The 24123-nt window shown below is 44.4% G+C and overlaps 1 protein-coding gene across 1 annotated transcript in view; it reads left to right on the top strand.

Annotated features, from left to right (window-relative positions):
- The first annotated feature begins 13218 nt into the window (after window positions 1–13218).
- The window catches only part of PHEX (phosphate regulating endopeptidase homolog X-linked), a 227189-nt gene continuing 216284 nt past the window's right edge, over window positions 13219–24123 (top strand). The window contains 2 exon segments of the mRNA XM_033195320.1: window positions 13219–13923; window positions 19379–19447. The gene's annotated coding sequence lies outside the window, so the exon portion shown is untranslated.

Here is a 24123-nt window from a genome sequence, read left to right on the forward strand (position 1 = left end):
CCAAGGGGATGTGCCTGTGTCCCCTTCCAAAACACAGTTTTTATCTCTGAGACTAGAAATTTTCAGTTTAAACTTGCTCAGAGCTCACATCCAGGGCCCATGGGGGTCTCTTTCTCAGCTTGTCAACCCATCGTCCTGAGGGAAGACTGTGCCTGGGCTCCTATGGGTTGTCAAGGTGCTGCTGGGATGGGGGATGTGAAAAGAGAAAGGGAGTGGGCCAAGGACTGGGGCCCGCTCTCCAACCTGTTTCTATCTGAGACTCCCAGGAGTCTGAGAACTCTGAATTGGAATCTGGCCTTCCAGGTGGGTATGAAGTTTACTTCCAAGGTAGGAGGAGAGAATGTATTTGATTAAACAGTTTGTAGCCTGATTTACAGCTTTAAATGGTATGTGGCTGCCCCTCCATCTTTGTTCATGGGTACTCTTGGCTCAGACCCATGTAGTGGTGAGCATGGGGAATTATATTATAGTTTTTTAGAAATAGGGACAATGAATACTCATTAAGCTATGTTCAGAAGAATAATGGCAAATTTATTATGTCAAACAAGCTCTTTTAGAGTTGAGGTCTTTCAAATGCATTACAAAACTGAAAATAATTAGTCAAAATTTGGGAATCATATCTTAGTTCCCGTCCCCCATTTGTAGACGATGCCCTATTTTATGTCCATCCATCTTTTTTTTAATTTTCCACTGAGTATTCTATTGGTAGAAAGTTCTAGAGAAGTGAGATATGTCTTGATTTGAATAAAGCCAGGCTTGGTGAACCCAGAGAATACTTGACATCAAGGAATTCGATAGTAAGTTTTTATGGCAACCCATCAGAGGAGATGTGAAGCACACCTGGTAACCACTATCTTGAAAGAAAGGATTTCCCTCTCATCCTTGACCATGATTAGTAAGGTTATTGCTCCTCTCTTTTCCTTTCTCTTCATTCTGGCTATACAAATCACATACTGAACCTAGCCTTTTCAGGCCAACTTTGGTAATCTCATTGTGATTTCAGTTGCATTCATCCTGCAATGTTACATGCTTTCTCGGTCAGGTCCCAGAGGTATAAAGCTGTTCAAATTGTGGTCCCAACCACCAAGTGGCTGAAAGACTGGACACCTGCTGTCCTTACTACCAATAGAAACACAACCAACTACGGTTAGAGGTTGACCAGGGTCTGCAGTGAAGAGCAAGAGACCAAAGAAGAGATGATGTTTTCTTTTCTTTTCTCTTTTCTTTTGTGTTCTTTTCTTTTCTTTTGAGACACGGTCTCACTTTGTCACCCAGGCCAGAGTGCAGTGACGTGATCTCAGCTCATCCCAATCTCTGCCTCCTAGGCTTAAGCAATTCTCCTGCTTCAGCCTCCCGAGTAGGAATTACAGGTATACGCCACTACTGCCCAGCTAATTTTTGTGTTTTTGGTAGAGATGGGGTTTCACCATGTTAGCCAGGCTGGTCTTGGACTCCTGACCTCAAATGATCCACCCACCTTGGCCTCCCAAAGATGATGTTTTCTTAAATTGTGGTAAAAAATACTTGCCCTCCCTACCTCTTCTCTCCTCTTCTCCCCCCAACCTCTCTCTTCTCCCCTCCCCTCTCCTTTCATTTCCTCTTCTTTCCATTATTTCTTCATCCCTTCCTCTTTTCCTCCCCCAATAAGTCTGGACTGAATACCTCCCATAGGCATAGACAGCCCTGAATAGGAATTTTAAAACACAAGCAATAGGAGACATCTATAGGCATATCTGTGGGTGACAAAATACATGAAATATTAAGAAACAGAACAATAATAATGCCTGCCATTTCTTCAGAAAGCATTTTAAGCACTTCATAACTATTATTATCATAGTTTAGTATTATCTCTCATTGCCAGATGATAACATTGAGACCCTGAGAGATTAGGCGACTTTTTCAAGGTCACATAGCAGTAAGCAGCAATGCTAGGAATCCAATCCAAGGAGTTTGTTCCCAAATTCCAGGTATTTAACCATTGTCACACTGCACTATCCTGCCTGGCAGTGTGGAAACATGTATGAACGTGAATCAACGTATATGAACGTGAATGGTGCAGTTAGGAGTTACAAGAAAAAGAGAAGGGAGCTCTGTTAGTATTATGTGAGAAAAGCAGAAACCGCTCTAGGTATTTCAAACAAAAGTGTATTTAATGCAGGGAATTGGTTTCAAAGGTAGTAGAAGGGCAGAAGGAACAAAGGAGAGGATGTTACCCAGAGTTCAGTGACTGCAAAAGGTTGCTACTTGCCCTTAAGGCTAGAGAATCAAACAGGGAAAAGGAATGTGGCCTAAAGTCCACATCACGCCTCGGAGGCTGCTGCTGCTGCTGCTGCTGCTGCTGCTGCTGTGCTGCTGCTGCTGCTGCTGCTGCTGCTGCTGCTGAGTGGGACTCCAGGAGCCACAATCCCACTGATGCTACCAGAGTCTGCAGTCATCTGCAGCCATGTGCCCCTGCGGCTGTCACATATGTGGTCTTTTTGTAGGATCCCGGAGTTTCCTGCTGGAGCCCTGGATAAACCCAGCCAGGATCAGTAAAGAAAAAATAAACCAGGCTTCTGCATTCCTCCCATTTTTGAATTTCCTATTAATGCCTTCCCTTGACAGAGTCTAACAGGAACTGAGCTGGCAAGGGAGCCTGGAAAATGTAGTTCGTGGGCTTCCAGCTGCCAACCATACATTGAACACACTAGAAGGTCACAGTGGGGCTGAAAGTGTTGCATAAGAAAACGTGGATACAGGGAAGAAAAAAACATTTCACTGAATCTAAGATTCGATTGATTGTAAGATGTACCATAATACCACCATAATAATACCATTGAGAAAGAAAAATACCATCAAATTATGCCACATCACCACTTACGAGGTACATTCTACTTCTAGAAATGTTAAAGCTTGAAAAAAGTCCCTCTTAAAATTGATAAGATATAGTAAATGTCTGATCTCACCTTACATGTAGACTAATGGGGCAGCCTTCTCCAGAGACTTGTAATACAACCAGACATCCTGTGACCCTGTGGCCTTACTAAGAAGAGGGGTCTGGGAAGATTTTCTCCAGGAGGTAAAATCTGAGCTGAGTCTTAAAAGATGAACCTGAGTTTCCTAAATAAATGGTTTTCCAGGCAAAAGGAGAAATGTTTTCAAAGCGCAAAAGGCTGGGTAAACTTTAGTGCATTTGAGGACTTGAAGAGGTTTAGAATGACTGGTGTGTAGGGTGTAAACTGAGAAGCCATGCACAGGTGAGCCTGGAGGATTGCGCGACCTCAATCATGCAGGAACTCAGTGTGAAGCATTGTTACATTTTCCTAAAAACTGACAGCAGCCACTGAAGGATTTTAAGAACATCGAAAGTCCATTTGAAATTTGACTCAGGACTGCAATTCAGTTGGTTCATACCAGTGTGGCTGCTGCTGTTGTGAAATAGTGAAGTATCTCCTTACTAGCTATGGATGGCTGCTTGTCTGGGCCACCTGCAGCCTCATCCAATCCACCCTGTCTCCTAGAACCCTCCAGATCCAGCAACTAAGATAGTACCTGGCACAGTAGGTGCCACTGAAGTGGGTCCCAATCCCCTAGTCAGTGCCATGCCATGGTGGTTGTTAAATATTTTGAATGGCATCACCGTTTTCACTACATAAGTTTAATGTTTAGTTCTGTTGGTTCTTCAGTCCACTTTACCATATTGCAGAGAGATTTAATCGTTGCCCTATACTAGTGGTTCTCAAAATGTGGTCCCCAGACTAGCAGCATCAGCATCACCCAAGAGCTGGTTAGAAATTCAAATTTCAGTCCAGGTGCAGTGGCTCACCCCTATAATCCCAGCACTTTGGGAGGCTAAGGCAGGTGGATCACCTTAGGTCAGGAGTTCAAGACCAACCTGGCCAACATGGTGAAACCCTGTCTCTACTAAAAATACAAAAATTACCCGGCCATGATGGTGGGCACCTGTAATCACAGCTACTCAGGAGGCTGAGGCAGGAGAATCACTTGAACCCAGGAGGCGGAGGTTGCAGTGAGCCATGATTGCGGCACTGCACTCCAGCCTGGGTGACAGAGCGAGACTCCATCTCAAAAAAAAAAAAAAAAAGAAAAAGAAATTTACATTTCAGCCCATCTCAGACCTACAGAATCAGAAACTCTAGGGATGGAGCCTAGCAATCTGTTTTTAAATTTAATTTAGTTTAATTTAATTTGGAGACAGGGTCTCACTCTGTCACCCAGGCTGGAGTGCAGTGGCACAATCAAGGCTCACTGCAACCTCGACCTCCCAGGCTCAGGGAATCCTCCCACCTCAGCCTCCTGAGTAGCTGGGACTACAGGAGCTCATCACCACACCCAGCTAGTTTTTGTATTTTTTGTAGACGGGGCTTCATCATGTTGCCCAGGCTAGTCTCAAACTCTTGGTCTCAAGCCATCTACCTGCCTCGGCTTCCCAAAGTGCTAGGATTACAGGTGTGAGCCACCATGCCTGGCCACAGTCTGTGTTTTAACCAGCCCTCCAGGAGATTCTGGTGCCCACTCAAATTTGAGACCCGCTTCTCTAATCCCCTTGCCCTCATAAACATCTAGGTAAGCCATCCTTGAACAACAGGGTGTTATTAATCAAGGGCATACAAACTTCTATAGGTTAATAGTCTAACCAATGAGTAGGGTGAGTGTGACCAGTTTAAGGACACAGCAAGTAAACACTAGTTGGAAGAATAGTTATTACATTTTAAAATCGTTATGCAGTGGAGTGCTTTGGAAAAGGTATTAATATTATGGGTTTGGGAGCTGTATCAATCTTTTTTTTTTTATTTTCTATATTTTATGATGTGTTGACATCTTGGCACCTTGCAGACCCAGGGAAGGTCTGTCCCTCCCAGGGTTAGCTAATTCCTAGAGATAGTAACCAACTTGCCTGTGAGCATGCCTTTGATATGCAAATCAACCAATCCATGTTCATATACCCCCCACTGCCTTTTACCAGACTTCTGCAGTGGAGGACCCTATACCCCTACCTCTCCACCCCAAATCATCCCAGGGCTAGTTACTAGAGCACTGGAGACCACCTCTAGAGACCACAGCCTGCTGAAATTATTCATGCTATCCACCCAATCCTAAACCTGCTCAGCTCCTTACCCTGCCTTGCCCATTCCTTTCCTTGAAAACCACACTAAAGTGCCTATGGTTCCTTTTGCTCCTTCTGCTCCCTGATGCTCCCACATATGGCCCTGTGTGGCAAGGCGTTAAAATGGGAGAGTTCCCTGATTCCCCTTGCAGGATATGAGACAGGAGTGTGACTTGCCTGTTTGGTGGCCCCCGCATTTCAGACCCCTTATGGGAGGGGGAGCATGCAGATGGGCAGGTGCAGGAACCAGGGTGAGTGCTTTTGGGCTCTGGCCCCACGACAGCATCTGTGGGTGGGTGTTTGTGACTCCCGAAGCCCAAGTGGGCATGTGTTAGTGTGCTCCTTTAGCTTTGCCATCTGCAGATGGCTTGTGTGTTAATCAGCTCAGTGGACCCTCTGCCTTATCACAAGGGCAGGGGGCGAGTGTGACAGCCTTCTGTATCCCAAGCTCTTGCCCAGTGTCCCAAAAGAATCAGATCACACGTGGGCTTGAAGGTTGAGTGCAGGGTTTTACTGAGTGATGGAGGTGGCTCTCAGTGAGATGGATGGGGAGCCGGAAGGGAGGATGGAGTGGGAAGGTGGTCTTCCCCTCTTCTCTGACTGCCCCTGGCCGAACTGCCCTTGGCATCCAGATGTCCCTCCTCTTCTCTCTCTGCTGCGTCATTCTGCCGTCACTGGTCTGCTGGTCTGCTTGCCTCCTCCTCTCTTTGCTTGGGGTTCTTTCTTCTGGAGCTTAGGGTTCAGGGTTTATATGGGGCCAGGGTAGGGGATATGGTGGACCAAAAGGCACCTTTTTGGGTGTGAAAATTGAAATGCCTGTCCTCACTGGGACCTCTGGTCTTCATGCTTGAGGGTGGGGCCTTTACCAGGGAAGCGCCCTCTTGTACCCAGTATTTCCCTGTCTCCTGTCTGTATCAGCGTGCCCTCTCATCTTCGAAACTGTAATAAACCCTTTTCAAGGGCTGTCTCCACGTTTGTTATCTTTTTTTTTTTTTTTTTTTTGAGACGGAGTCTCGCTCTGTCGCCCAGGCTGGAGTGCAGTGGCCGGATCTCGGCTCACTGCAAGCTCCGCCTCCCGGGTTCACGCCATTCTCCTGCCTCAGCCTCCCGAGTAGCTGGGACTACAGGCGCCCGCCACCTCGCCCGGCTAGCTTTTTGTATTTTTTAGTAGAGACGGGGTTTCACCGTGTTAGCCAGGATGGTCTCGATCTCCTGACCTCGTGATCCGTCCGTCTCGGCCTCCCAAAGTGCTGGGATTACAGGCTTGAGCCACCGCGCCCGGCCTCCACGTTTGTTATCTTAACCATACCAGATTAAAACAAAGTCCAAGTACATTTCAACACAGGAGCCACATAGATTTGAGTTCCAACTGGGCTCTGTCATTTACCCATTATGTGACCTTTGGAATATAACTTATCCTCAGCTGGCTCCAGTGTCCTTATCTGCAAAAGATTCCTATATTGTAGGACTGCTCTAAGGACTGATGATAATACACATAAAGTGAGTAGGCACTGAGGAAATAGTAGCTGTGTGGAAAAGAGGTGAGAAAAATCAATGGATAAAATCCCCCTTAAGGCTCAGAAATGAACAAGTATAACACATGGATAGATAGCCTCTCAGATGTATATATCCTGCCTCATGTTCAATTACTAGCAGCAACACATCAGGAGATAGTTCATGTATTGCTATTTTTGTTCCTCAACTGAAAAATGTCCCCCCACTCCCATATTAAATGATGGCTGCTGTTCCTGTTAAGGAAATAAAACCTGATAATTACTCTTTTAAACAAGAGAATTAAAGGAAGCATAGTTTATCACTCAGCCTCTGCTCAAGTGTCACTTTGAGATGCTACACCCACCTTCACTAATTACCCGATAAGCAAACTTATCAAGAACCACAGCAGAGAGACAAGAGGTTGGAATTTGAAACCATTCTGGCCTTAAGACAAATACTGGCCCTGTGACCTTCAGCAAATCACTTAATAGCTTCAAACTTCAGTTTCCTTATCTGTAAAAGGAGATAAGGACACCTACCTAAGGAAGATGTTTAAAAAGATCAGATACAATGTAAGTAATGTATCTCATTAGTGAAAGGCCTGGGATTTGAACTCCTCTAGTCTGAAGGACCTGCCAGTAAGTAACAGAGCCCACCACAATCCCCAGATCTGAGCTTTCACTATTTATTTTCATAGCTCTTCTCTCCCTCTCCTCCCTTCCCTCTTCCCTCCTCCCTCCTCCTTCCAATGGATGGATGAAAACATTTTTCAGAATTTGAATCATTTCCTTCTTTCTCACTAAAATTATGGCCCACATGGGATTTTACTGCTTGAAACAGAGGACCCTGCACATCCAAATAATGACCAGATGCACTCATGTCTAGCATAAAGACGGCTTCAGCTGTCATCCCGGCCCGTTAGCAGCTTGGGCCGTTGTTACTGGATTCCATTACCTCGGGATAAATCATTGTACCTGTGAGTCCTGCAGGGAGAGTGGTAAATGCCCAGTGCAAGTCCCCTCTTGGGGTGGGGCTCGGCCCATCTGGAAGCCTTCCTCTTGTCCTGCAAGTTGCCCATTCTCGCAAACATTCTGGAAGTCTTCCCAACAAATCTACCACTCAGGGATTTCTGCTTCTCTGGGCACTGACTGCCCTTATGGTCAGGCCTGCATGCTTTAGGGTTATGTGGCCAAGTCGGGTTTCCTATACAGTATTTTCATCCTTGTTGACCAGTCCTGAACCTCCGGCATGAGTTCTTGGTCTTGCTTCACAAGGGTTTGCACAGGGCTAGGCACCTGAGAAATGCTCAAAAAACTTCTGTTGATTCATCGATTAATCCAGTGAATGTCCAAGATAGTCCTGAATGTTCTTAATTGAAATAGGTGAGTGTACAGCAGAGTACTAACAGACTTACCTTGCATAATTACTTTTCAGTTAAGTAATTTTCACAGCTCTAGAATAGTTGTAAAAATTTTTAGAATAACGCCCCTCCCCTTTTATTTCCCAGAGTAATGACTTCTCACTCCAAATCACACTAAATTGTATGCTAAATCATAGTACTGAAATCACAGTTTCAATATTACAGTTTCAGGCAAAGACACATTCACCAGTTTCCCTGACACAGCAATTTCTGTTCAAAGAATCTCGAATGGAACAATTTTGAGTTACAAGTCAAGTGTGGATAAACATTTTCTTTTGTGTGCCATGTAGATGGCGTGAGATGTAGCTTTTTTGTTGTTGTTTTTTGTTTTTGAGACAGAGTCTTACTCTGTCACCAGGCTGGGGTGCAGTGGCGTGATCTCGGCTCACTGCAACTTCCGTCTCCCAAGTTCAAGCGATTCTCCTGCCTCAGCCTCCCAAGTAGCTGGGACTACAGGCACGCACCACCACACCCGGCTAATGTTTGTATTTTTAGTAGAGATGGGGTTTCACCATGGTCGTGATCTCCTGACCTCATGATCTGCCTACCTTGGCCTCCCAGAGTGCTGGGATTACAGGCATGAGCCACCGCTCCCGGCTAGAGCTAGCATCTTTTACTACTCTTTAGTGCAGAGCTTGGTAAACTTTTCCTGTCAAGAGCCAGAGAGTGAATATTCTAAGCTTTGAAGGCCAAAATGTCTCAGTTGCAAAACTGCTTAACTGTGCTCTTGCAGCATGAAAGCAATTATGGACAATCTACAAATAGAGGTGTGACCTTGTTCCAATAAAAACTATTTACAGGCTGGGCATGATGTTTCACGCCTGTAATCCCAGCACTTTGGGAGGCCGAGGCGGGTGGGTCACTTGAACCCAGGAGTTCGAAACCAGCTTGGGGAACATGGCAAAACCCCATCTTTACTAAAAATACAAGGATTAGGTGGGCGTGGTGGCGCAACCCCTGTAGTCCCAGCTATTCGAGAGACTGAGGCAGGAGAATCGCTTGAACCCAGGAGGTGGAGGTTGCAGTGGGCCAAGATTGCGCCAGTGCACTCCAGCCTGGGCAACAAAGTGAGACCCTGTCTCAAAAAAAAAAAAAAAAAAGTTGAAAAATAAAATGCTTTATTTACAAAAACAGGCAGTGGGCCAAATTTGGTCCATGTATTCTTGTTTGCAGACCCCCGCTTTAGTCCTGTGAGCACCTATTATTTCCCTGTGCTTTGAACTTCTTTATTTTGCCCTAAAGGGTTCTTCTTTCTTTTCTTTCTTTTCTTTTTTTCTGTGCTGCTTTAAGTGTGGTTTATTTTGAGGGCAAGATAATCATCATCTCCTAAAAGGTTGAAAAATTAATGCAGAAAATGGCACAGAATGAACAATGTACCTTATAATGAATGATTCTCCTACATCCTTTGCTCTGTCAATCCCGCCGCTCTCAAGTTTTCCTTTATTCCTTTGGTGAATAAAAGAAAGCTTCATTACATTACATTACATTACACAAACTATGTTTATTTTCAATATTTCAACAGTTCTGTATTACTTTTATAGACTTGTTTTCATTGTTCAAGTAATACATTTTAAAATTACTTATTTTAATTTTTAACGTTTGTGGGTACGTATCAAGTGTATATATTTGTGGGTACATGAGATGTTTCAATACAGGCATGCAATATGAAATAATCACATCATGGTGAATGTGGTATCCATCCCCTCAAGCATTTATCCTTTGTGTTACGAACAATCCAATGGCAGTCTTTCAGTTATTTTATTTTATTTTATTTTATTTTATTTTATTTTTTTTGAGACGGAGTCTCGCTGTGTCACCCAGGCTGGAGTGCCGTGGCCCAATCTCAGCTCACTGCAAGCTCCGCCTCCCAGGTTAACGCCATTCTCCTGCCTCAGCCTCCCGAGTAGCTGGGACTACAGGCGCCCGCCACTGCGCCCGGCTAGTTTTTTTGTATTTTTTAGTAGAGACGGGGTTTCACCGTGTTAGTCAGGATGATCTCGATCTCCTGACCTCTTGATCCGCCCGTCTTGGCCTCCCAAAGTGCTGGGATTACAGACTTGAGCCACCGCGCCCGGCCTCAGTTATTTTAAAATGTACAATTAAGTTCAATGAATACATTTTTTTGTCTGTGTTTGCATATCTTAGTTTGTGATAGAATACATCATAATTTTCCTATTACAATTAATGAAAGTATTTTTTTGGTTTAATGGCATTTCACTCAGCAGTTGACCGTTCAAGAATGAATTCCTGTTGGTAAGTGATGGGTAGGTCTAACTTCAGGGGAATCCCTAAATTGCTCTCACCTCTGGGGGAATTGCAAGTTCAAGGCAGGTGAAGGCTACTTCAGCTAGGAACTCACGGCCACTATTCAGTGTGAGTGGGGACGCTGAAAGTTGTGAAGAGATTGGGAGGAGAAAGGAAAGAGGAAAGAAGTGAGTCCTGGTGTCGTGCTTGGGTGACTGTCCTGTCGCTGTGCACAGGAAGCTTTGTCAAGCTGCAGACATGCCATGTATGGCAAAGATCCCATCTCCCATCTATCCATTTGTGATTTTCCCACACCACCTGAGGCCATTCCTTGATTTCAGGGTCCTTATTTGTAAAGCAGAGTCAAAATACCTTTGCTATCAAGTATGTAGATTTACCATGAGGTTAAAGCAAATGTTCTATGCCTATATGAAGTATCATTGTCAGCTGAGCATTTAGAAGGAATAATTAGGGCTTAGCATGTGAGGTTCCTGAAGCTGAAGCTGGTTTTGTTGTTTGTTGTTGTTTGTTGTTGTTGTTGTTGTTTTGAGACAGAGTCTCGCTCCGTTGCCCAGGCTGGAGTGCAGTAGTGCGATCTCAGCTCACTGCAACCTCTGCCTCCTGGGTTCCAGCTATTCTCCTGCCTCAGCCTCCCAAGTAGCTGGGATTACAGGCATCTGCGACCTCGCCTGGCTAATTTTTAAACTTTTAGTAGGGTCGGGGTTTCACCATGTTGGCCAGGCTGATCTCGAACTCCTGACCTCAAGTGCTCCACCCACCTTGGCCTTTTGGTTTTTTTGAGACACAGTTTCATTCTGTCCCCTAGGCTGGAGTGCAGTGGCGCAATCTCAGCTCACTGCAACCTCCACTTCCTGGGTCCAAGCGATTTTTGTGCCTCAGCCTCCTGAGTAGCTGGAATTACAGTCACGTGCCACCACACCTGGCCATTTTTTTGTATTTTTTAGTAGAGATGGGGTTTCGCCACAATGGCCAGGCTGATCTCGAACTCCTGACTTAGAGTGATCTGCCCACCTCAGCCTCCCAAAGTGTTGGGATTACAGGTGTGAGCCACCACTTCTGGCCCTGAAGCTGGTTTTTTGTTTTGTTTTGTTTTGTTGTTGTTGTTTTTGTTTTTTTCGAGACAGAGTCTTGCTCTGCCACCTAGACGGGAGTTCAGTGGCATGATCTCAGCTCACTACAACCCGCCTCCCGGGTTCAAGCAATTCTCCTGCCTCAGCCTCCTGGGTAGCTGGGATTACAGGCACCTGCCACCACGCCCAGCTATTTTTTGTATTTTTAGTAGAGACGGGGTTTCACCATGTTGGCCAGGCTGGTCTCGAACTCCTGACCGCGTGATCCACCCATCTTGGCCTCCCAAAGTACTGGGATTATAGGCGTGAGCCACCGTGCCCAGCTGAAGCTGGTTTTTAAGAGTTAGTGGCTAGGGCTAACTTGGATGATTTGTATTGCTCTTATTTCTCCCTTTCACTGTGAAGGGCAGGAAATGTTGATGCTAGAGCTGCAACATTGAACATGGTTCCTGACCTTGTGGAGTTCATGGTCTAAGATGCATGCTGGAGTCAAGTCCAAAAACTCTTGGGGGAATCTGATACTAGGGGCCAAAGGCCTGCTAGGATGGGTTACGGAATAACAGCAACAAAGTAACATCAACAACCAATGAGCACAGGATAACTTCAACACACCATGATGTCATAACTTGGACAAAGACATGATCCCCTGACTTTGGCGCAACACGAAATGAGCAGAAAGTAAGGTATGTTATGGAATAAGCCCCAAAACTTGAGAGAATTCCATGCTAAGGGCTTAAGCCCTGACCAAGACAAGCCAGACAGGACCATGAATGTGTGGCCATGTTATACTGAGCTCATCAGCACCTGCTGAACTCCTGTGTCACCTTTAAAGCCATGTGCACAAGTTTTGCATTGAGATAATTGCTCTACCGGTTTCTAGGTATAGTTGAGTTCTCTACCCCTACTCCCACTGCCCTATGACCTCCAGCAAAACAAAAGCAGGTAGGTAGTAATTGTATTGTGAATTAATGATATCTATATCTTTGGATAATAAAATCTGTATCATTTCAATGGTAGCATTGGAATATCAGTTGCCCTTCCCCATGAAGAAAGCACATTGTTATTGTTTAAATCATTATCATAATAAAAAAATCAAAGACCCAGTCGTTCATCAGTCTTTCCAGTGAAGTCAACTGCCTTTGTTTTTTGTTTGTTTATTTTTGAGACAGGGTCTCTGTCACCCAGGCTGGAGTGCAGTGACGAGATCTGGCTCACTGCAACCTCCACCTCCCAGGCTCTAGCGATTCTCCCACCTCTGCCTCCTGAGTAGCTGGGACTACAGGTGCTCACCAACATGCCCGGCTAATTTTTGTGTTTTTAGTACAAACAAGGTTTCACCTTCTTGGCCAGGCTGGTCTTGAACTCTTGGCCTCAAGCAATCCCCCTGCCTCAGCCTCCCAAAGTGCTGAGATTACAGCCGTGGGCCACCACGCCCGGCCTGAAACCAATTGCCTTTGAATTCATCCTGGGGAATCTGCTGAAGTGGACACTTTATGTAAACACAAAAACATCCTAATGAATGGCTGCCTCAGTAGGAGTGGCAGACAAAACACATGGTGCACTTTTCATCAAAAACATGCAAGGAAAAAATTTTTCATGATATCTTTTGTAGTTGCTAATAAACTAATTCACGCGCTTGTGTTTTTTGTGGGGTTTTTTTTTTTTTTTGTACAATTCTTAGTGCCACAAAGAGGAAGCGCTTTTTCTCCTTCCTTTAAGAAAAAGTTCCAGTTCAAACCATCAGCCTCTGTAGGTTGTCTTAATGCTACTTTGCACTGCACTGGACTATGACTGATTTTTGGCACATGCTATCATACACAAAGTTCCTAAAATAAAATGCTCCAGGATATCCTAGGAACTCTTAGAAGGCTTTAAAAAGGGACTCACACACTGAAAGAATATCTTTGATGAAGACAATTCAGGCAAGCAGAATGATTCTTGCAACAGAATTACATGATTAATTGAGAACTTGAAGTGGGTCCGGTGAATCCTGGCCACCTAACTTATCATGATTTGGGGGAGTTTCACGAGAATCCAGTTTTGATAAAACAATTGTTTTTTTCCCCCAAGTGACTATACATTTAAATAGCTAAAACATCTGTTCAGCAACATAGTAAAACATGTATACTCGGAACGCTTGAGAGAAAAGCCTGCCAAACAATCGGTTGAGAGAGACTTTGCTGAGGGAGAGCACCAAGATAAAGCAACGTTGTTTGTTTTGTCTAGTCAGGGGGAAAGCCAAGGCAACCAATATTTTGGTTTTTATAATTTTCATTTGTGAAGAATTATTTGAGAAAGGGTGGCGAGGGGAGATTTCCTGACGGGAGTTTTTTAAGCTGTCCATTAGTAGAAGAGCAAGAGAGCCTTGGATGTCAACACCTCGCTCTTGAGACCAGCCACCAAACCACGAAAAGTGACTTTCCTCTCGTGTGCTCTCTACGGCCCTTCTGATGAAGCAGAAACAGGGAGCAGCGTGGAGACTGGAAAGAAGGCCAACAGAGGCACTCGAATTGCCCTGGTCGTGTTTGTCGGTGGCACCCTAGTTCTGGGCACGATCCTCTTTCTAGGTAAGTGGAGTGCAGGAGGCCGGGGGAACTGGGTGTGTGTCGAGAAGTTTCCTTGTGCTTTATTGTAGCAAAACTTGTCATAACACAGGTATAGGGCTGTTTGCCTGCGTTCCTAGGTGGTGCATCTTTAGTTTCTATCAAATATGCAAATGATAAAGAAGGCTTTTTTAAGGAGCCTAAATAAATAAATACACCCAAGTACCAAATGTATAGTCCAGAAGGCAAAGTGGGTGTAAGTGGCTTCGTGTAGCTGGCTGATTCTGTTGCATTGGACGGAAAAGTTTTTCTGTGGCACATTTAGCAAAATCAGTGTTTATGAATTCATAGTCACATAGTTCATTTATATTTTGAGGAAAGACTTTACATTGTGATGAAAATCATGCTGGAGTGTCTTTCCATTTGACTTTTATTAATGTTTGCTTGAACGAATCATGAAATTTAATTCACAAAACACAAATCAGTCATTTAAAGTGTACTTTTAATGATATTCTTCAATTCCTTTCTTATCCAGTGACTCTGCTGAGATACAATTTGCTTTACAATTAATATGAAGGAAAACAGAGGTTTTTCCCCCAAGATTTGAACGATATTGTGATTCAGTTATTTTAATGACTCTTGGTGAGAATGATGTACCCAGAGAGTATATAGGATGATAGAAGTGTATTCCTATGAAAAAGAATCAAATATCTTGGAAAGGAGTGAGGGATTTTCTAAAATTCTAGGCTTGCTGAACCCTTGACTATTACCATTTTAATTTTTCTCATACAACACGTAATACTTCATTAGCTTGAACGTTATGTAGGAATGAGGAGATTCTAGGTGCAGTTTGAAATGCAGCAAACCTGGAAACCTTCCTTGGCATATACAGGATGCAGGAGGCCATGTTTATTTTGGCAGGGGTAAACCAGTGATTAAACTTTAAAAGAGTTAGGGTTGTGTGGTTGAAAACTCTGCTAAAATGAGCAAACCATCTTTCCCTGTTTTCTGTGGCTGAAGATTTAGGAATTAGATGGGTTTATTGCTTTCTGGTAAAGCTAAATCTCCTACTCCTGCAACTGAATCTGTGGCTCTTGAAAACTCTTGTGAGATTTCTCAGTACTTCGGGTTCAGATAAGTGTCCTCTGCTGAAATTCAAAATGAGAGGAAAATTCTATGAGCATGCCAAAAGACTACATGCTATGTGCAACGTGACTGCAAGGTTAGGTTTTGCAAATGCTCCCAAACTTAAAAATCCAAATAATTATTGTTTATGTAAAAATATGTACTCTTTTTAATGATATTACCACTGCATGAAACTTTTACAAAGCTCTACTTTTATGATTACATCCTGAGGCCGTGGCATATCCGTTGAAAGATTCTCCATGGCAGCAAATCTTTGTTCTTCCAGAGAAAATTATTCTTAGGAAACAGTGTTGATGTTCTTAGAGCAAAGTAAAATTCATCAAGCCAGACACTACTATTACGGATAGGAGGCCTGCATAACATATGAAAGAGAACTTTCCAGCGTGCCCAATAACCTGGCTCTCACCTTGACTCTCTAAGAGGAGCTCAAATGATGTTAGAGAATAAGGGCAAACTAAGGCTGTGGCCTCTACAACTTTGCTTCTCAAAATGGGGTCTGTGGACCAGCAGCATCAGCATCACTGGAGAGCTTGAGCTCCACCCCAGACCTGCTGATTCACAATCTGCATTTTCACAAGACCCCCAGGGGATTGTTTGCAAATACAGGTTTGAGAAGCATTGCTTTAGGTAACCACATCTATTTGGATGTATACATTCAGGGACACTTCTTTTTGTTAAATATTTCTGCACTATTTTAGAATCACCCCCTTACCCCCTCTCCCCATCCCTCTCCTCAACTCTGCCACCCACCTCCACTCTGCACCCAGGCAAAGCGCTTGTCTGACAAGCTCCAGGGACCTGCCTGGCAATGCTCTTCATGACAATATTCTAGTTAGGGTCGTCTTCTCTTCAGGGGGCTTCCTGGTTGACTTTGCGGTATATTTCTCTGCCTGTCCACATTCACTTACATGCCTGCAATTTCTAGCATCCCTTCTTACTCATCTTTGTATCTGAGGCTCCGGGATAATCTTTTCTCAAAACCTTAGTGCTTCTATAATAAGAGTGATTGCCAGTGGCCTTGCGGTGGCTTCAGAGAAGCTACATGGCACCGGAATGGAAAACATATATGCCTGTAACCAGTTTATTTATTTCCAAGTGTCCTTTCTTCTTCTCTTTCCCTCTCTTTCCTCCCCACAATCTGTTTCTCAGATGCACTGGCCCACAAACTTTTTCTGTCAAGGGCCAGATAGTAAATATTTTCGACTCTGTGGGCCATACGGCCTCTTGCAAGTACTCAATTCTGTTGTTGTTGCACAAAAGCAGCCACGGACAATATGTACACAAATGGGCATGGCTGTGTGCCAAGGAAATCTGATTTCTAGACACTGAAATTGGAATTTTATATACTTTTCATATGTCATGAAATATTATTTTTCTTTTTTTTTTCCCCAACCGTGAAAAAAAATGTCAAAGCCATTCGTAGCTCATGGGCTGTACAGAAACAAGCAGTGGATTTGGCCTACGGGCCATAGTTTGCTGACCCCTGCTTTCTGGCCATTCTTATGCTCTTGATCTGTGGATGACTCCACTGCATCCTGAGGACATTTCCTCTGGTTATAGAGAAATCTACAATGAGAAACCAAACTGCTATTTACATGTATTTTTCAAAGCTCCTAACCATTTAAAAGTAACATCTTAATTTTTATATTAAAAATATTTCTTTATTGTCTCTATTTCATTCACTTACACCTTCACATTATCTGGGCTTGTTGATCCTCATTTATTTGGAGGATTTTAAAATAACCCCATCCATGGAGATAATGCTCTTCCTTGAGGGGTTGGGTCTGTCAGTGTCCCAATTAATTAATTATACACACACACACACACATGTATATATATATATTTTTTGAGACTGAGTCTCACTCTGTCACCCAGGCTGGAGTGCAGTGGTGCGATCTTGGCTCACTACAACCTCCACCTCCTGGGTTCAGGCAATTCTCCTGCCTCAGCCTCCTGAGTAGCTGGGATTACAGGCACGCACCACCACGCCAGCTAATTTTTGTATTTTCAGTAGAGACGGGGTTTCACCATGTTGGCCAAGCTGGTCTCGAACTCCTGACCTCAGGTGATCCACCCACCTCGGTCTCCCAAAGTGCTGGGATTACAAGCCTGAGCCACCGTGCCCGGCCTAATTAGTTATATTTAAAACCTTCCTTCTACTCATCATTAGATAAGATACCTGATTTTACTTCTTCAAGGTTTTGGGTCAAGAATTATTTCTCATGAAAGGAATAAATCTTTAATGATTTTATTAGCTCTTTAGTTTTTTAAAATAAGGCTAGGATCAAGAAGCTATTGTCCAGAATTATAAAAATGTTATTATTATTTACAATAAAGCTTATTTTTGCATTATAAAAAAGAACACATGCTCACTAAAGAAAATTAAATGAACATATAAAAATTGACTGTGGGGAAAATTCCCCCTGAGGTTCTACCACCCAGGCATAGTGGAATATTGCACACTAATCTTTATGCTGCCCATATATGTATTTTTACCTTTTTTTTTTTTTTTTTTTTTTGCTTTATACAGAAATCAAAACATACCTTTTTGCTAAGAAACTTATTTTCTTAAAAATAGGACTGAGATGGACTGGGCACAGTGGCTCACGCCTGTAATCCCAGCACTTTGGGAGGCTGAGGTGGGCGGATCACAAGGTCAGAAGATCGAGACCATCCTGGCTAACATGGTGAAACCCCGTCTCTACTAAAAATACAAAAAATTAGCCGGGCCTGGTGGCAGGTGCCTGTAGTCCCAGCTACTCAGGTGGCTGAGGCAGGAGGATGGTATGAACCTGGGAGGCGGAGCTTGCAGCGAGCTGAGAAAGATGGCGCCACTGCACTCTGGCCTGGGCGACAGAGAGAGACTCGTCTCCAAAAAAAAAAAAAAAAATTGGACTGAGATGTTCCCTAGGCAGTTTTCTTGAATCTATAATGTAACACAATGCAAAGAGGCTGCTTGGAGGATGGCAGCAGAGAAAAGAACAAAGGAAAAGAAGGCTCCATTTACAAAAACTTGCCACACTGGCTAGTAATCTATAGGTCTTCCATCTCTAGCAGAAATATAGGTACAGCCGAGCTTTCTGATCCTGCCACAGAGGGCCTTGGTCCCCATTCACCTCCCACCATCCCTCTCCCCATGGCCACATCTCCAAATGATTCATTGTTTCTGCTCACAGAGCACAGCAAGAATGAATTCCCCAGAATTTCCTCAGCTACCACAAATATTTTTGAAATCTTAACCTCACGTCTGCTAATGCCCAGGCGCTACCTGGGGTTGACAAATGGGCACCCTTCTGTACTTGTGCAGAAACCTACTTAGATAATGTTGCCAGCCAGATGGGGACATTAAGCCATTGGTGAAAAGCCATTTCAATTTCAGACTTTTTTTTTTTTTTGGAAGCGGGGAAGGAGGAAATAGCTGGAAGCTTGTTCCACAGAGTTGCAAATGTCTGGTAGCTAAGCTGGGCCTGGTGGGCGGAGGGTTTGTGGGGTTCAGGGCAGGCGGAAAATGACTGTTGCTACTAATAGGTGATTGAGATATGTTCAGTATATTCTTTTATTTATTTATTTATTTATTTATTTTTTGACAGCTGAATAAACTATTGTTTAATTTAATGTTGTCTTGAGAAAAATCCAATACAAAAGTGACTGTAAATGTTCAGTATATTCTTTACCCCTACCCCTTTTTTGGTCCATATGTGTATGGATGGTTTAGATAAGATCCAGAACTCTAAAAGCCATACATGCTAGCTTTCTATTTCCACTCTGATTGCCTCCAAATGACATAGTTTAAGTTTCCATTTTCCCATCTTGAACATGGGCATGGAGTTATAACCAATAGAGTGAAAGTATGAGACTTCAACCACTGATAATTGGAGGTTGAAACGACTTTAGAGAGTATCTCGCCCAGTGGTGCTCACATTTGAGCAAGTATCGGAATCACCTGGGGGGCTTGTTAACTGCAGCTGGCTGGGCCCCACCCCCAGGTTTTCTGAGTCAAGATCTGGAGTGACCTTTCTAACAAGCTCCCAGGTGCAGCAGCAGCAGCTGCTGCTGCTCTAGAGACCACACTCTTAGGAGCTCTGGTCTAGTTATACTCACTTATCTTACATATGAGAGAACTGAGTTTCAAAGCAACCAAGAGTCTTACCAAGGTTATATAGCTAGCAACTAGAGTCTGGTTTCGTGACATTGAACCAACTGGGTTTTGGAATACCGTGTCAACACTGAGAAGGATGAACTGATATCAAATGTGTTGCATATGTTTCCGAGGGTGGTTTACCGGATGGTGGTCTGCTACAAGTCAGCCATTTATTTTGGTCTGTTTTTTCAGTGAGTCAAGGTCTCTTAAGTCTCCAAGCTAAACAGGAGTACTGCCTGAAGCCAGAATGCATCGAAGCTGGTAAGTCACAGTTTTCCATCCTGTGTCAAGTTATAATTATGGTACCTTGGGAAGTGGAAGAGAAGACAGGTGGTATTTTTAGTATTCTGTTTGCTTGAGGTTTACCAAGTACGAAATGCAATTTTGAAGAAATTTTAAGTTTATTTTCAAGTTTTGGTGTGAAATAGTGGATCTTAGGTTTCCTGTTTTCTTTTTCCTTGCAAAAAACAGCTGTGGTATTCTAAGCGTTGTTGCAAGGGAATCAGGAAAAGGGGCTTGGAAGGCCGAATGGCCTCTCTTAAGACCCACAGGCGGAGAACATTGGTCTTCCTATGGCTCCACTGGCTATAGATTCCTCTTTAGCTTAAGCAGTTGCATATTTTCTGGTCTGTGGGTCTGACTTGCCTGCCTCCAAGCAAGGCTCCTTTGTAAATAAATCCATGCTTCCATTGCCAGTGGGAATCCTTTTTTTCTTTTTTTAAAACTGAGACAGAGTCTTGCTCTGTCACCCAGGCTAGCACGACCTCAGCTCACTGCATCCTCCACTTCCTGGGCTCAAGCGATTCTCCTGCCTCAGCCTCCCTAGTAGCTGGGATTACAGGTGCCCACCACCACACCGGCTAATTTTTGTATTTGTAGTAGAGACGGAGTTTCACCATGTTGGCCACGCTGGTCTCGAACTCCTGACCTCAAGTGATCCACCCGCCTTGGCCTCCCAAAGTGCTAGGATTACAGGCGAGAGCCACTGTGCTTGGCTGGGATCCTTTTTTGTGTCACATGTTGCAAGTCAAACTTCTCTTTTTTTTTTTGAGACGGAGTCTTGCTCTGTCCCCCAGGCTGGAGTGCAGTGGCCGGATCTCGGCTCACTGCAAGCTCCGCCTCCCGGGTTCACGCCATTCTCCTGCCCCAGCCTCCCGAGTAGCTGGGACTATAGGCGCCCGCCACCTCGCCCGGCTAGTTTTTTGTATTATTTAGTAGAGACGGGGTTTCACCGTGTTAGCCAGGATGGTCTCGATCTGCTGACCTCGTGATCCGCCCGTCTCGGCCTCCCAAAGTGCTGGGATTACAGGCTTGAGCCACCGCGCCCGGCCCAAACTTCTCTTAAGGTGACCAGGCTGTGTATCAGTGGGTATCCAAGGTGAAGATGAACTGCTTAAAGTTGCCGCAGTTTTGCCACAGTGTCTTATCCCATCGAGCTCATGGCTGGAGTTGCCCCAAAAGCAGTGACAGGGAAGTTCCCATTGAAGGAGTACCCCATCCCGAGATGGGGCCAGTTGGGATTCCAAAGAAAGAAGCACTCAATAAATGCCAGGGCAGCTGGTCAGTCCAAAGCATTTATTAGTGCAGCTTATGTTGAAAGTGCTGCAGTGTATCCTCAAGACAGAGAGAAAAGGGGTGTTCTACTTAGGGTATTAGGGTGTGGAGACTATATGACGGTTTAAGGAATTTGGCTCAGAGCCAGTACTGGTTTCTTTCAGTGTTTTGTGCATCAACCTCGATACCTTTATCAGTGCCTGGGAATGTTCAAGGGTCCAGTTTGGGCCTAAGCCTGCTGGGAAAAACCTGCAGCTGGAATTAGCCTGGCATGGTGGTTCATGCCTGTAATCTCAGCTACTTGGGAGGCTGAGGCATGAGAATTGTTTGAGCCCAGGAGGCGGAGGCTGCAGTGAGCTGAGATCGTACCATTGCACTTCAGCCTGGGTGACAGAGGGAACGTCTATCTCAAAGACAAAACAAAACAAAACAAACCTGCCGCTGGCTGGGTCACAGAGTGATCAGGGTATTCTGTAATTTTTGGTTAGGACACCGAAAGCGGCGGGGTGGGAGGAGGAGGGATACCTGGGGGTCCCACACACAGCTATTAGATTTCCCTCCTAAATCAGTGTTAGGGCCTAGATTTGAGGGAGCCAGATTCCAGCCCTCACCCTCATTCTTTAAGTGGGCAGGGACACTTTTTTCCTTTTTGCAAAAGGAGAGTCATCAAACAAGTTAAGCATGTGGCCCTTTCACTTTCCTGTTGGCCTTAAGAGGTTAATGAACAAATTCGCCAAATATTTGTTGCACATCAAGTACTGAGTTAGGTTTTGGAAATAGAGCAGTGAACCAGGTATGGGAAGAAAGACAATACGGCAATTAATACAATAAGAAAATTATGAAACTGGGCGTGGTGACACACGCCTTTAGTTCCAGCCACTTGGGAGGCTGAGATTTGAGCCCTGGAGTTGGAGGCCAGCCTGGGCAAATTAGTGAGACCCCGTCTCTAAAAGAAAGAAAGAAAGAAAGAAATATCAGTCAGTGGAACACGTTATACAGAAAATTTAACACATAGAACAATGTGATAGCAAGTGACAGGATGGCTAGGTTGAAAAGCCTGAGGACATGACGTTGAAGGTGACCTTTGAATGATGAGGAGGGAAATGCTGTGTGAAGACTGTGCAAGGGCTTTCCAGGTGGGGGGAACAGATGGGGCAAAGGGTGGATAGAAGCGTGCACTTGAGGAACGGGAGGAGCTTTTGCTAGGTGAGGTGCAAGCGATGAGGAGTCAATGGGGGGCCCAAGTGCCAGTGAGTTTGGGCTTTCCTTAAGTACACTCAAAAGCCTCTGGAGGCTTTTATGAAAGAGAGTACATCTTATGAGCATTTCAAAAGATGTCTCGGTGGAGGGCTCCATTAGAGGGAGTCTTTCTTGATGGAGAAGAGGCCATAGGAACAAGAATAGAAGAAGGTGACTCAGGTGGGTTTATTTCCGTATGCCAGGTGAGAGGCAATACTGTCTTGAATTCAAGAGATGGAGAGGGAGAATGGGGGAAGGATTAGGAGGTAGAGGGCCTATTGAAGGATTCGATTTGGGCTGTGAACAAAAGCAGACAATTGTGGGTGATGCTTAGATTTTTGGTGATGGTTGGGCAGTGGTGTTTGTTGAGATGGGAAACACTTAGGTGAAAGAGTTTGTAAACTCTGAGACCTTATACAAAGGTAGTGGCTTAGATAATTATGTTAGTAGAGTTCTCTTTTTGTTCCATTCCTAAATGATCAATATATCTGTTTTAACCAGGCTGTGTGTTGAGTGACTTACAGGCACCATCTCATAAAACCTTCAAAAGATCCCCGTTGAAGTTGGTGCTATCACCATCCTCACTTCCAGATGAGGAAATGGAGGCTTCTGGAGGCTAAATAACTGTCCAGGGTCTCATCCTGAGTTAGTAGCAGAACTGGACTTCGTGTCCATGTCTGGCTCCTTTCCATCTTTTCCTTGGTGATATGGGGCCATGCCAGGCAACTCTTTTTGGCCCTGGAACGATCTGGGAACTCCCCGGCCCTTTCCTGCTCCAGGCTTGAGTAGTTGACCTGGGGTTTTCTCCAGTGGCGAGAGGATGTCATGGAGTAGGGTGAGAGAGCAGGTAGAACTATCAGGACAGGTTTTAGAGTTTATGTCACCTGGTGCTTTGACTGTGGTAGGGTTCTTGCAGATGTGTGAAATGGGAATTTTTGAGCTCATAAATTTTCAACTTGAGTTTAGAACACTTTTTTGGTATGGAAGGCCACTTATTTTGTGAGTTTTAGTTGTGTATTATACATCATAATAATACAAGTGTAAAACTTACAGACTGACATTCAAAGATGTTGCCTCCTGCCAGCTAGTGTGTTTTGCCTTGCTGTCCTGTTTTTAATTTTCACATTGGCGAATGGCTTTCTAATGTTGAAAAAATATATATTGATTTTGCTGTTTCTGTAGTGAAAGGCTCACCAAAGACACAGTTCTCTTTAGTGTAGCATGAGCCTCAGTGTGCCCAGGGGTCTGCAGAACAGCTGTTGAGTACGCATGACAGGAGAATTGCGGCCAAGCCAGGGCCTTAAACAAGAGGCTGTGCGTGCGTGGGCGTGCATGCTGAAAGTTCAGAAGACTAGAGTGTTTGATCGCCTTCTGGACCATTTCTGAGCAGGTGCCAACCATTTCTGAGATGCCTCCTCTCAACTCTCCTCTTCTCTGTGTCCTCTTATTTTAATCCCTCTTTCAAAACAAGAGCTGAATGAAGAATGCAAAGAAACAAGGAAAGGGTATGCATGCTCATGATCACAGATAAGGGCAGACAGACTGACTGGGTGTGAAGCATGATCTAGCTATTTACAGGCCACATGATCCTGGGCTAAATATATAGCCACCCTAAGCCTCAGTCTCACCACGTGTGAAATGGGAATAACAGTTTTTACTTACACTAGTTGTGAGAATAAAAGAAAATAATAATAGACTGGGCCTGGTGGCTCACGCCTGCCACCCCAGCACTTTGGGATGCCGAGGCAGACATGACTTCAGGCCAGGAGTTCAAGACCAGTATGGCCAACATGGTGAAACCCCCTTGTCTACTAAAAATACAAAAATTAGCCAGGCGTGGTGGCACACGCATGTAACCCCAGCTACCTGGGAGGCCGAGGCAGGAGAATCACTTGAACCTGGGAGGTGGAGGTTGCAGTGAGCCGAGATTGCAGGTTGAATCTGCACTTCAGCCCTAAGGGGGAGGCTGCAGTTCAGCCTGGACAACATAGTGAGACTCCGTCTTAAAAAAACCCAAAAATTAAAAAAAGAAAAAGAAAATAATAATGGTAGTAGCGGTAATCTAGGTTCACAATGCTAATTCTTAACCCCAAACCCAGAAAATATTGTAACCCTCAGTTGGCAAGATGGGGGCCTGATCTCAA

The sequence above is a fragment of the Trachypithecus francoisi genome, unplaced genomic scaffold (assembly GCF_009764315.1).
Source record: "Trachypithecus francoisi isolate TF-2019V2 unplaced genomic scaffold, Tfra_2.0 Contig01603, whole genome shotgun sequence".
Lineage (NCBI taxonomy): Eukaryota > Metazoa > Chordata > Mammalia > Primates > Cercopithecidae > Trachypithecus > Trachypithecus francoisi.